This window comes from Myotis davidii, unplaced genomic scaffold (genome assembly GCF_000327345.1).
Source record: "Myotis davidii unplaced genomic scaffold, ASM32734v1 scaffold151, whole genome shotgun sequence".
Taxonomy (NCBI): Eukaryota; Metazoa; Chordata; class Mammalia; order Chiroptera; family Vespertilionidae; genus Myotis; species Myotis davidii.
Window position 1 is genome coordinate 2262236 of NW_006285248.1, and position 12169 is coordinate 2274404.

Consider the following 12169-nt stretch of genomic DNA (forward strand, 5'->3'; position numbering starts at 1 on the left):
ATAGAACTAGCATATGATCCAGCAATCCCACTTCTGGGTATTTATCCAAAAGAATTAAAATCAGGATCTGGAAGAAATATTAACACATCTATGTTCATTACAGGATTATTCGCAATAGCCAAGGAACAACAAAAATAAATGTCCATCAACAGGTGAATGGATATAGAAAATGTGGTATATGCATACAATGGAATATTATTCAGCCTTAAAAAAGAAGGACATTCTACAATATGTCACAGCATGGGTAACCTTGAGGATTATACTGAGTGAATTAAGCCAGTCACAGAAGGACAAAAATTGCATGATTCTACTTACATGCGGTATTTAAAATAGGAAAACATGCAGGCTCCAAAAATGGACTGGTGGGGGTCAGGTTCTGAGGGGCATGGAGGGAAGAAATGCTAATGAATGGGCATAAAGTTTCAGTTGAGGAAGATGAATAAGTTCTAGAGATCTGCTGTGACTACAGATAACAGCACTGTGTTGTACATTTAAAAAGGTGTTCAGAGGGTAGATCTCATGTTATGTGTTCTTACTATAATACAAGAAAATTAAAAAAAAAAAAGAAGGCCTGAGGGATACAAAGCCTCAGTCCCAGCAGCCTCGCATAATTGCAGAGCAAGTGGTGTGCACTAGCATAGGGAAATGCCGAAGGTGACGGAAAACCCCCGAGCAGGGCCTGCGTGGGGGAGCTGGCGGCTGCCCCATGGCTTGGTCTTTCTGGGATCCTCCGTAAAATGGGATATTTGAGCAAGAACGAATTGTCCTTCTTCCTTCATGCACACTTTTTATTTTCTTTACACGCTAGATAAGGAAGGAATATAGAAGGCACAGGGCGAGCCTCAGGTCCTGGCTTAGAGTTTGGAGTTGGGGAGTGGGTAGCAAAAGGGAAAGGGGTAGCAAAGAAAAAACCTGAGTGCTCAGAATTTTTGACACTTTGAAGTCTGCAGTGAGCACATGGATCATTTCTGGCCATTTCAAGCAGAATGCTGCTATCAACGTTTCCACTTCTCAGCATATCAATGAATGACTGCTCCTGGGCATCCACTCCACGCGAGTCTCAGCCTCCGTGGCCTCTAAAGCTCGGTGGTTTCCTTCTGACCTCCCACCTGCTCCATCGTGGGGTAGAATAGCCGAGAACGATGTGGAGGCCTTTGCAATATTCAAATGCTGTGAGGGCATGCATTGTTGTCATTATAGTGAATAATGAAAAGGAATAATGCTCCTACCCATGGATGGACTTTGGCTGAGCGACAAATGACCTTTCTGGCTGGCTCGTCTGCCTCGTGTCCATACTCCGCACACTCAGGCATCCCTCAGCCACCACTAATATTTCAAGAAAGATTTGTCACACTGTGTTGTGAACTCATAAAGTTTATGACACTGCTTGTAGCTGCTCATTTACTAATACCAGTGATATTTAAAGCTCTTAATAGTGAAGGCCCGGGCCACTTGCCGCAGCGCCCCTTCGCTGTCCTACATCCTGTTGAGACAATTGAGGTCATCTGCCTTCTCTTGTGTGCACACTCATATTTAACATGACCCAGCGGAACCGGAGCCTGAGCCGGCAAGACGGGAACTCCCAGCATCCCCCAGACCTTTGCAAAGCTGGCTGTTTGAGCAAGGAAGTCTTTTTTTTTTCCTTCGGCCTCTCAGAAGAAAATAAGTTGGGATACCTTAAAGTCTGTGAGGTCAAATGGGCTCATGGATTTTGTCAGAGCTCCTCTAGGAATTGCTTCTTATTGCCTTCTCCTGTATGGGCAAATACCAAAATGGAAATAATGCAAAGGGGTCCCTATATTTTAGGGTTAGGAAGAGCTTTCTGGAAAGGAGGACAGACTTGGCTTTTTGTTGATAACTAAAGGGAGGAGGAGCCCTTATTAGAAATTTAGCTCTTAAACTTATAAGATTCCATTTACCTTTCAGTAGTAAAAGTGTCAGGAAAGGTGGGGGCAAGGTGTTTCAGCATCTTTCAGTCTCTCTTCTTTTCTGACAGACAGGAAAGCCCATCATGGACCAGACAGTCCCTTTAGGGTCTTCTTAAAGTGCCGGTTAATTTCGGTGGAAATTCAGATCTGTCCGTGCAGTTCCAGAACTCAGGAAGGAATTAAAGTAGTGCTTATAGATCGGCTTTGACGATGTCTGATGAGGCAATAACAGTCCTGTGTGTCTCCTTTTCTCTGCTTCTTTCCTCTGAGGTTATCTGTCATTCGCAAATAATGAGCCACGTTCATGATCCTGGAGGCACAGAAGAAAATGAGACAAAACCTAAGGTACTTGAGTCATGGCCTGGGCGGCAGCCTCCGGAAAGTCTGTACGGAGAGCAGGGAGGCCACCTTCCCGGGCCCACCTTCCTGGGCCTGCACGCCATGTCCTGGCCTGAGTGCAGGACCCAGAGGGACTGGGAGGACTGGGAGGAGGGCAGCAAAGATGCGGAAAGGGAGGCTGGGAGGTGCCAGGCTGCTCTCTGCCAATAGTCGGAGGGTAGTCGTGTGAAAGAGCAGACCAGGGCCCTGTGGCTTCTGAAGGCAGAAGAAAGAGCAGAGAGTGGAAATGACAGGTTTCTCTTCATATTTTTATGGTAGTAAAATATACGTAACATAAAATTTACCATCTAAACCAATTTTAAGTGCACAGTTCAGCGGCATGAAGCACATTCTTATTGTGGTGCAGCCCTCACCACCATCCATCTCCGGAAATTTTTCGTCTTCCCAAGCTGAAGTGTTGTATCCAAACTATAACTCCCCATCCCCTCCTCCCCACCATTCCTGGCATGCATCATTCCACTTTCTGTCTCTGTGAGTTTGACTACCCTAGGTACCTCGTGTGAGTAGGATCGTACATTTGTCCTTTGGTGTCTGGCTTGGCATAAATGTCTTTAAGTTTCATCCATGTTGTAGCATATGTCAGAACCTCCTTCCTTTTTAAGGCTGAATAACATTCCATTGTATGTAAATGCCACCATTCAACCACCAATGGGCATCTGGGTTGCTTCTACTTTTTGGCCACTGTGAATAATGCTGCTGTGAACGTGGGTGTATGTGGGCACTGCTTTCAATGGTTCGGTGTATATATCCAGAAGCGGGCTTGCTGGATAATATGCTAATTCTGTATTTAATTATCCGAGGAATCGCCATATTGGTTTCCCCACTGGCAGCACTACTTTACATTCACTATTTTCCCCAGTGGCAGCACTATTTTACATTCTCATCAGCAATGCCCAAAGGTTCCAATTTCTCCATCCTCACCAAAGCTTGTTAGTTTCTGTTTGTTTGATAATAGCCATCCTAATGGGTGTGAAAGGAAGTGAGAGATTTTGACTGACTCTAAGGAAGAACTCTCTCACAGTAAGTTCTGTCCAGCTAGTCTGCCTCATTACTTGGAATAATCAAGTGAGAAACTAGGCTAGAGTGATAACCCGCTGCCAAAAGTGAGAGTCTATGAATCTATGACACATGATAGTATTTGAGGACCTTATTTATCTTTTGATCCAATGTATGTAAGAAGAGATCAGTGTATATGTTATAATAATCGGGAGTTATGCATATACAGAGGGGAGATTGCAAACTGGTGATCCACAGATCTGACCCTCAGATGTATTTCGGTTGGTATATATGTCTCATTGCTTGGAGATTTCTCAATAACATCTGTATTTCCTGCTTCTCTTGAAAGATGGGAAGACATCCACTAAAGGGTCCACAGTCCCTGGAGCAGAGAAACAGGCGGTGCCCTCACTGCCCTTCCCCAGCCCCTATTGTCCATTTAGACAAGCTACTCAATTATAAATGAGTGGTGAATTTAGGTGATTTATGTACTTAAAGAGCTTTCAATCAGATACAAGCTCTTTGACCAAAGCATCTGAAATAAGAGACATTATCACATTTATCATTTTTTTCCCAATGTTCACAGACTGAATTATTTTGTTTTATTAATTTTTAAACAAAAGTAATGGGTAAAGTCTACAGTGCTATCAGTAGAGCCCTTTACAAAAAGGATCATGACTAGACATTAAGATATTTGTTCTCTGACAGCAGGGACCACGGACTTTTTCACATGCATACCCCAAGCAGAGGAGATGTAAGGTATTGGCCGCTATGATGCATGCAATGCTATTATCATGTATTGAGTATACTTTGTGGTGAGTTGAATGCAGTCCTCAACCATAGTAACTAACAGAGTGACACAGGCTCTTAGAACTGTAGTTACAGCATTCATTCATTCACAGCGTATGGAGACAGCCAACTTGTCTTGTGACTTCAGTCCTTTCAAGGGTAAGATTCCAACCTAAGATTTGGTTAAACATTATTGAAACTTGTATATGTGGGCTTTCTTTGCTTTGTTGTTTTGTTTGTTTGTTTGGTTGGTTGGTTGTTTTCGGGGGGCGGGGGCGGGGGGTATAAAAATCTTCCTCTGAACTCAGAGGAAGTCCAAGTTTATAAAATAAATTTTGTTTTGCGTGTTTTGTTTTTTAAATTTTGCTTGCCTATCTGTTTTAGACACAGAGAAGTGTTAAAAGGGAAAGAAGTAGTCCTTGTTCAGAACTATACTTTTCTGTAGGACCATAATGTACACTTGAAAGTAATCCAGTGTGGGTTATGATTTATGTCAGATGAATGCCAAATAATACTGGGTCATTTATTTTGTTTCAGGCACAATAGTGGGGGTGGAGGAGGGAGAATAGGTTGGTTTAAAACAAATCAAATCATGAAAACCTCAATAAATGTTTTATAAGTGAAATTTATAACTGAATGAATGCCGCAATGCCTAAAGTTTCTGCTATTAAAGTCACTGCTCTGGGGTAAAGTATGGGGAATCCAGAAAACAGAGGTAATATATTCAAACTTTTCCTCTAGTAGCCAAAGAAAATGAAAACTCCTCCTCTGGGAATCTAGGGATGGAGCCAGAAAAGGTTTCCGGGCAAAATTTCTCTGAGACCTTGCATTTTTACTTAAAATTCACGCAGAATTTGGCCCTCAGGCCACAGTTCATGCCATTAGGAGCAGTTGCTGTGCTCAGGGCTTGACAACACAAGAATCATTGAAATCCCAGGCCTATCTTACAGGGTAAGAACAGTGGTATCATTACCCCATTTTGCAGGAGAAAAACCAAGGTGCATGGTACATCCAAACCTAGCTCCATAAAAATATGTGTTTTAAATTATTTGAACGTTAAATTGCTTGACTTTTCCCCAACAAACATTTGTATGAAAAAAGCATTCCAGAAAGACAGCCCTGTTTATCCTATGACATCTTGTACTTTCCTGCTACTTTATATATATTTCTATTGAAAAAAACCATAGGAGAACAAACTACCTGTACTGCTGAAGACATGGGCATATAGTAACTAATATACTTATTGTTTTTAAATTTTTAAATAAAAAATAGCAATATAGTTCAATAATGTGGACAATAAAAGTGGAGGAAAGGAATAGCTCTTATTGTTCCATTGGCTATGAATTGGGAGGGATAAAAGCATGAGGTGGTCATGGGAAAAGTGGGAGTGGGGTCGGGGAGGAACAGTTATATTTTGAATGAAGAAGGACCATGGGCTGCACTGATCAGGAGAGGGTAGGTTTGGTGGGCAGCACAGTGGCTATTTCCGGGTGCTGCTGAGAGTGAAAACAGGCACCTAACATACTGCAGTGGGGTGAGGAGAAAGGGCAGAGGAGACAGAAGAATCAGGTTCTGGAGAAAAACACTGCCCGCTGGGCAGTTTTGCTTATGTTGTTCGGAGCATAGAACCGTCCTAGATTCTGGGGGAACAAGATTTTCCTTTGGGCAACTGATTCTCTTGGTTTTTGTTTTTTTTTTTTTTAATTATCTACTATATTAGTTAATTGGATTGAGCATAACAAAATAACATAAACCGAGTGGCGTAAAGAACAGAAATTAATTTTCTCTCCATTTTGGAGGCTGTGTGTCTGAGATGAGGATGCCAGCATGGCCAGGTTCTGGGGAGGGTTCTCTTCCTGGCTTGCAGATGGCTGTCTCCCTGCGTCCTCACTTGATCCTTCCTCAGATATATATAGGTACATATACAGTAATGCATTGCATAACATTTCAGTCACTGACAGACTGCATATTGCATATATGACAGTGGTATAGCCTAGGTGAGTAGTAGGCTGTACCATCTAGGAGTGTGTGCGTGTAACCCATCCCTCATGACCTCATCCCAACCTAATTCCCTCCCAAAGGCCCCACTTCCAAATACCATCACATTGGGAGAGGGGAGGGCTTCAACATGTGAAATTTAGGCAGACACAATTCAGTCCTCCGGATTTACTAATTACGTGTCTATAATTGGGAGGGGCCAACTATTACTTCTCGCTTAGCATCATTCTCTGTTCTCAGAGTGCTTGGCTGGCCTGGATAATTTCTGTACTTTAAAGGTTAAAAAAAACAACAACCCAATCATTTTTAGTTTTATGGGAAATAACAAAGAAGGGTTAACTAAAATAAACCCTGGAGTTCTGCAAACTCTACAGGGTCAGGGATAAGATCTCTATTTGCTCAACTATGGCATCCCCAGTGGCTTGTGCAGTACAGAACAATGCTCATTAAATATTTGGTGAATGAGTGAAAAGAGCTTGGATCAGTGTAGGTCCAGGTAGTGAACAGAAATCTTCTCAGATGATTCGCATGCAGAACCTTTAAGGAAGGGACTACTTACTTACAGAGTGTGGGTAAGGTTCTGGGAACAAATGGGGGCTGATGAGGCACCCAGACACTCACAAGGGTGGCAGGCCATTACCACCTCTAGGGCTGACGGAACAAGAGGAGGAAGTCATGTATCCTGAGGCCAAGAAGTCTGAATTCATGGAGGGACAGAGTAACAGCCAGACACAAGGCCGCAAAGCAGGAGGGAGGAAAGAAGAAATATCTCTTTTCCCTCCTACAGTAGTTCCTGTTGGATGAACCCATCTGTGTGTCAAGCCATCCAGGGAGATTGGGTGAGGCGGTCACTGGCGGTCAGCTCCTGGGGCATAGAAGAGGGAGGGGACCTGGGGGAGGCGAAGGCTGAAGAAACTGCATGGTGCAACTCCAACAGAGCCCAGGAAACAGCCTCCGGGTCCGCTTGTCTACGTTCTGGTTACTTTTAGAGATTACTTGGCTCTCCTTCATAACGTAACAATTGATATCTACGTGGGAGCTCATCTTTTGTCTCTCGGGGAACTGGAAGTAACATTTCCTGAGGAGAGTTCACGGCATCTGGGTTTACTCCTTCCCTGTGAGACAAAGCTGGAGTCTCTGGTTCTCTAGGGCATGATACATGGCCCTTCTGTTCCTTGTGGCTTGTGCCTGATCAGTGCAAGGAGGTCACTAGGGCTGACGGAGAACACCAGTCATAGAGTGAACATGTCTACAGCCCCAAGTGGAAGGGATCTAATGATACACCACCTTGAGCAATTCCGTGCCTGGACCATGCCTCACTTTCCCCAGCCATGAAGGGAAGAGAGACATGGTTTATACGCATTAACCTTGGCTGAGACAGTATGTTCTCTCCTCTCCCCATATGTAACTATGTTGACACCAGACAGAAACAGTGCTATACAAAAACACTTGTATTATGCAAAAGTCACAACGAAGCTTCCTGTGGACACCCTACAAAGCAGCAAACTCTTGGAGGGGTTGGATTATGTAAAAAAAAGAAAAATGCAGTCAGCCACCTAACCTTTCTCTAAAACAACAACCAACCTGGCACAAATAAAGCTTGAACCTCCTGGGGTGCACATTTCTGGAGGCATGACCTTTAAAAATTGTCATGCCTGTTTTCCAAGACACCTTTAGAAGGAAGCCCATGGCAGCCCATGTGCTCTGGGAGGCCCTCACACAACACAGTGTCTGCAGTGCACTCTCCTGGAGAGTGGCCCCTCACTGACTCCTTAATCTGCTCACCAGGGGCTATTTACTGAGAGACACTCGCTGAACCAGTTGGGTTCAGATCCCAGGACAAGTATGTGTATTGTAGTTTACCCATTCTGTCCCTTCCTGTGGTTTTGAACAATTAGTGGGTATCATTTTTTTTTGTCCTGAACAGTTCAGGACGTTCTATTTCCCACATTGTCCCTCTGACAGTGACTCCTGAGTGCAGCGCAGAGGAGGGTAAGGTCTCAGGAGCTGCTGCTGCAAGGGCGCCCTTCCTTCCCATGTCAAAATGACCCTGTTGACGTGCTGTCGGGAACTGGGTTGGTGCTTTGAAGGTGATAGATGTGCACTGACACATTGACATCCTTCCAAGGTAACTACAAACCCCACTGAAAGACTTTTGTAAGACAGCTGGCCAGGGCTCAGGGTACCACCGGCTCACACTGGAGTGGAGCTGACGCTGGGCTGCAGAGGCGCTCTTTTCACGCAGGTGTGTGTAAACATTTTATTTTGAAATCTCTGCAAGGTTTCTGCTCAGAAGATGCAACACCTCCCCTCTCCTACTTTTTGTTAAGAGGTTCCAATGTTTAAGCAATAGTATCAATATACTTAGCATAGAGTTTATCTTTATGGTTTGTGACTTAAAATTCTTTTAAAGGGTTTTCTCTAGCTCCATAGCTAATCTCTATACTCATTTAAAAGAACCTTTCAGAAGCTAGTAAAATAATACCAAATCTATGCTGAATTTTCCATGTACAATATTTGAAAGCTTTCAATTCCCTAATTTTGTATGTTGCTATATCAAATGCTTCTCAGTTCTGGTTTGCAAAATTGGTTTGCTTAAATCCATTCGGATGCACAGGTATGTCTTCACGTCATCCTAGGTTTCAGCTCTAATTTTCTGGAATAGCAGTTTCACTCGTCAGAGCTCAGCTAGGACTATGGTTTCAGGCCCTTCAGTTCCCCATCAGTGAAACACTGGGGCTAAACTAAGTGATCTGCCAGCACCTTCTGGTCATAAAGTTCTGTGATTCTCACTTGAAGCTCTGTTTTCCTTTCTTACTAGAATTATTAAAGTATGAGATTAAATGATGGAAAGAGGGCACATAGAATAGTTAACTCCCATGGCATTGTAATTTGCTATTTTATATAAAAGGACTTTTAATCCAATGAAAAGGCATAGCCAGCCCTCCAAAAACCAAAAAGACACAGTTGGAGCTCAAGGTAACTTGGTTTTACCTCCCGTGAGATGTCCCAATACATCAGATCTGGCAAAAATGGAGGGAGGCAGACTGGCATGACTCCAGATGGCAAAGATAGGAATCACGGAGGTAAGCGTTTCAGGAAAACTCACAGGAAGCTCTTTGATTGGCTTTTGCTCTCATTTTATTTGCTGATCAACAAAAATCATGATTCTTGGTGTGGGATGCTTTTGTGCTTTGTTATTCTTAAATTATGCCGCACAATGCTGCAATCTAAGGAAGAGTTGCTTAGCATGTGAGTTGGGTAAACAACCTTGCCAAGATGCCCTGGGTGGGTGCCTCAAAGTGGGGGGAGGGGGGAGGAGCAGATTTGACAAAGGGAAAGATAGACACTGTCAAGAAACTCAATCAGAGTGGTTGCAGTTCAAGAGAGGGGCTGTGAGAGAAGCCACAATGCACAGGGGACTTGTGGGGAAACAGCAGTATGATTTGAGGTAGGTCAGAGGGTGACTGGGCCAGGCAGCAAAGAAGTACATGAAGCGACCAGACAAATCAGTTGGAAAAAAACGCACGAAGTGGGGAGCAGCTGCTCAGGGGAGTTTTCATCCATGCAGATTAAAAACAACAACAACAAGGACCCAGGGAATCTAAATTGAAAGAGATGCTAAGAATTCTAGCAAATGAGGCTTGGGAGAAAAGAATTTTGTCTCAGTTGGGGTTCAAGTTTAGAATAAATAAGGAAGGACTGGATGATGCAATCATTAGAGTTGACAGGGAGGATCAGGTGAGGAAAAGGGGGACCACAGTAATCAGGAACTTACCATCTAAATGCAACTTGGATTCTAAGATGGTGTGGAGTGAAGAACTAGCGGGAGGATCTCAGAACCCATGCACATGAATTTGGGTGAAAGACACCCCAAGTGCCAGAAGTGGTTTTTTTTTGCCAGGTTCTCTGCCTGGTCACGTGCTTATACATCCACTCCTTTTGAAAGCATGATTTATCCAAATTGAAACAAAACTTGCTGATCCCAGCCAGGCCCTCGACTCCTAAGAACACAAGTACAGATTACAGCAAACGCCTCCCCCTCTGTAAATGATGGCTGGTCATCGTCACCAGATACTGATTTACGGCACGTGAGGCCCAGGCCAGGAGAGACGCCAGACCCATATCTCTACTTTGGGACAGACACTCATTATTTAAAATGTCAGACTTGGAGCGCTTTGGGGGAAAGGGTGTCCCTGTCTTAACCCTTGAGGCAGTAGCTCAGGCCCTGGGAAAGAGAGAGGCCCTCACTGGTTTTATTCTCCTAAAGGGTCTGAAGCTGGAAGAGGCGTGGGCCTTCTGTACAGACTATCCAGCCTCTCTGCATGGCTGGACAACCTGTACCAACAGGACTTGCTGAACACCTACTTCTCGTCCGTGATGGTTCATTTTTTGTTCATCTGGACTGTGCTAAGGGATGCCCGGATGGCTAGTAAAATCTTATTTCTGGATGTGTTTGTGAGGGTGTTTCCAGAAGAGGTTAGCATGTGATTCCATAGGCTGAGTAAAGATCACCGTCACCAATGCGGTGGACATCAGCCAATCCATTGAAGGTCTGACTAGAACAAAAAAGGCAGAGGAAGGGCAAATTCACTCGTCTGATTGAGATGAGATATTCATCTTCTCCCGCCCTTAGACATTGGAGTCCTGCTTCTCAGGCTTTTGGTCTCAGACCAGGTCTTACACCCTCCACCCTCCAATTCTCAGGTCTTCAGATTTGGACTGAATTACACCACTGCCCTCCTGGTTCTCTATCTTGCAGATGGCAGACCATGAGAACTCATGGCCTCCATAACTTAGTGAACAAATCCCTGTAACTAGTTAATAACATTTTTATTGGTTCTGGAGAATATATCACCTCTGGAGAACCCTGACTAATACATCCTCTCTGTGTCTCATAAGGGAAGCCAAACTTGGGCACAGGAAACCAGCTCTCAGTTCTTGGATCTAAGGGGGCTTTATTTTAGAAGTGTAATCACATTTACAGTTAGATTTCAAGACTTCTAGTAAAACATCCGTAGATGTTCTTTTTTTCTTTTTCACTGCATCTCAATTAATTTCTAGGGCAGTGGTTCTCAAACCTTTTGAATAGGGACACCTTTATACACTTCAAAGTTATTGAGGGCCCCAAAGAACTTTCATATATGTGGGTTATGTCTGATATGCCCTATGTTCTATATTACAACAGTGGGCTTTTAAAAATATTTACTTATTAATTCATATGTAAATGATAATAATAAATACAAGTTAATACATTCTTATGACAAACAATTATATTTTTTGAAAGAAGAGTAGCCTTATTTTACATTTCTGCAAATCTCTATAATGTTTGGGTTACTAGTAGACAGGTAATCTCATGTCTGCTTCTGCATTTAATTTGTTGTGATATGTTGCTTTGGTTAAAGGCTTACATGAAAAAAAATTAAGTCACACATAGATATGCAGTTGAAGGAAGGGAGGAGTATTTTAAAGCCTTTTCAAATAATTGTGGATACCCTTCTTTGACACTACACCAAAACTCGATGAGTGGGAGTTTCTTAAAAGTTACTGACAAGTGGAATCTGAAATTATATCTATGAACTTTTAATACTCTTACATTAAAATCCATTAGTTGGCCTTGTACTTTGAATGGATCCTTTCCTACAGCATGGTTTTTGAAACATCAAGCTCTGGTCATTTGGAAAAGATTGGTTCCCTCAGTTATGCAGTTCTTCAAAAATGTTGATAAAGTATCAGAAAATCACATTCATTAACATCACCATGAATCTCATCCGAAAAGTCTTAGGAAGCTGTTAAGCTCATAGTGATAGATACCAGTTATCTAAAATTCTAGTTTTCTTTTGTAACTGCAGACATTATCATTGCCAAAAATACCATGAATTGTTTCTCTTGAAGTTACAGACTCACTTCATGCATTTTTTTTTTTTGAGAAATACCCAAGTGCGAGGAACCACAGTTTATCTGTCAGTCAATCTTGCAAGTAAAAATAATATTCCCCGAAAAAGCAGTTATATGAAATGATCTCAGAAAAGGTTTTCCTTGAGACAACTGATGGACTT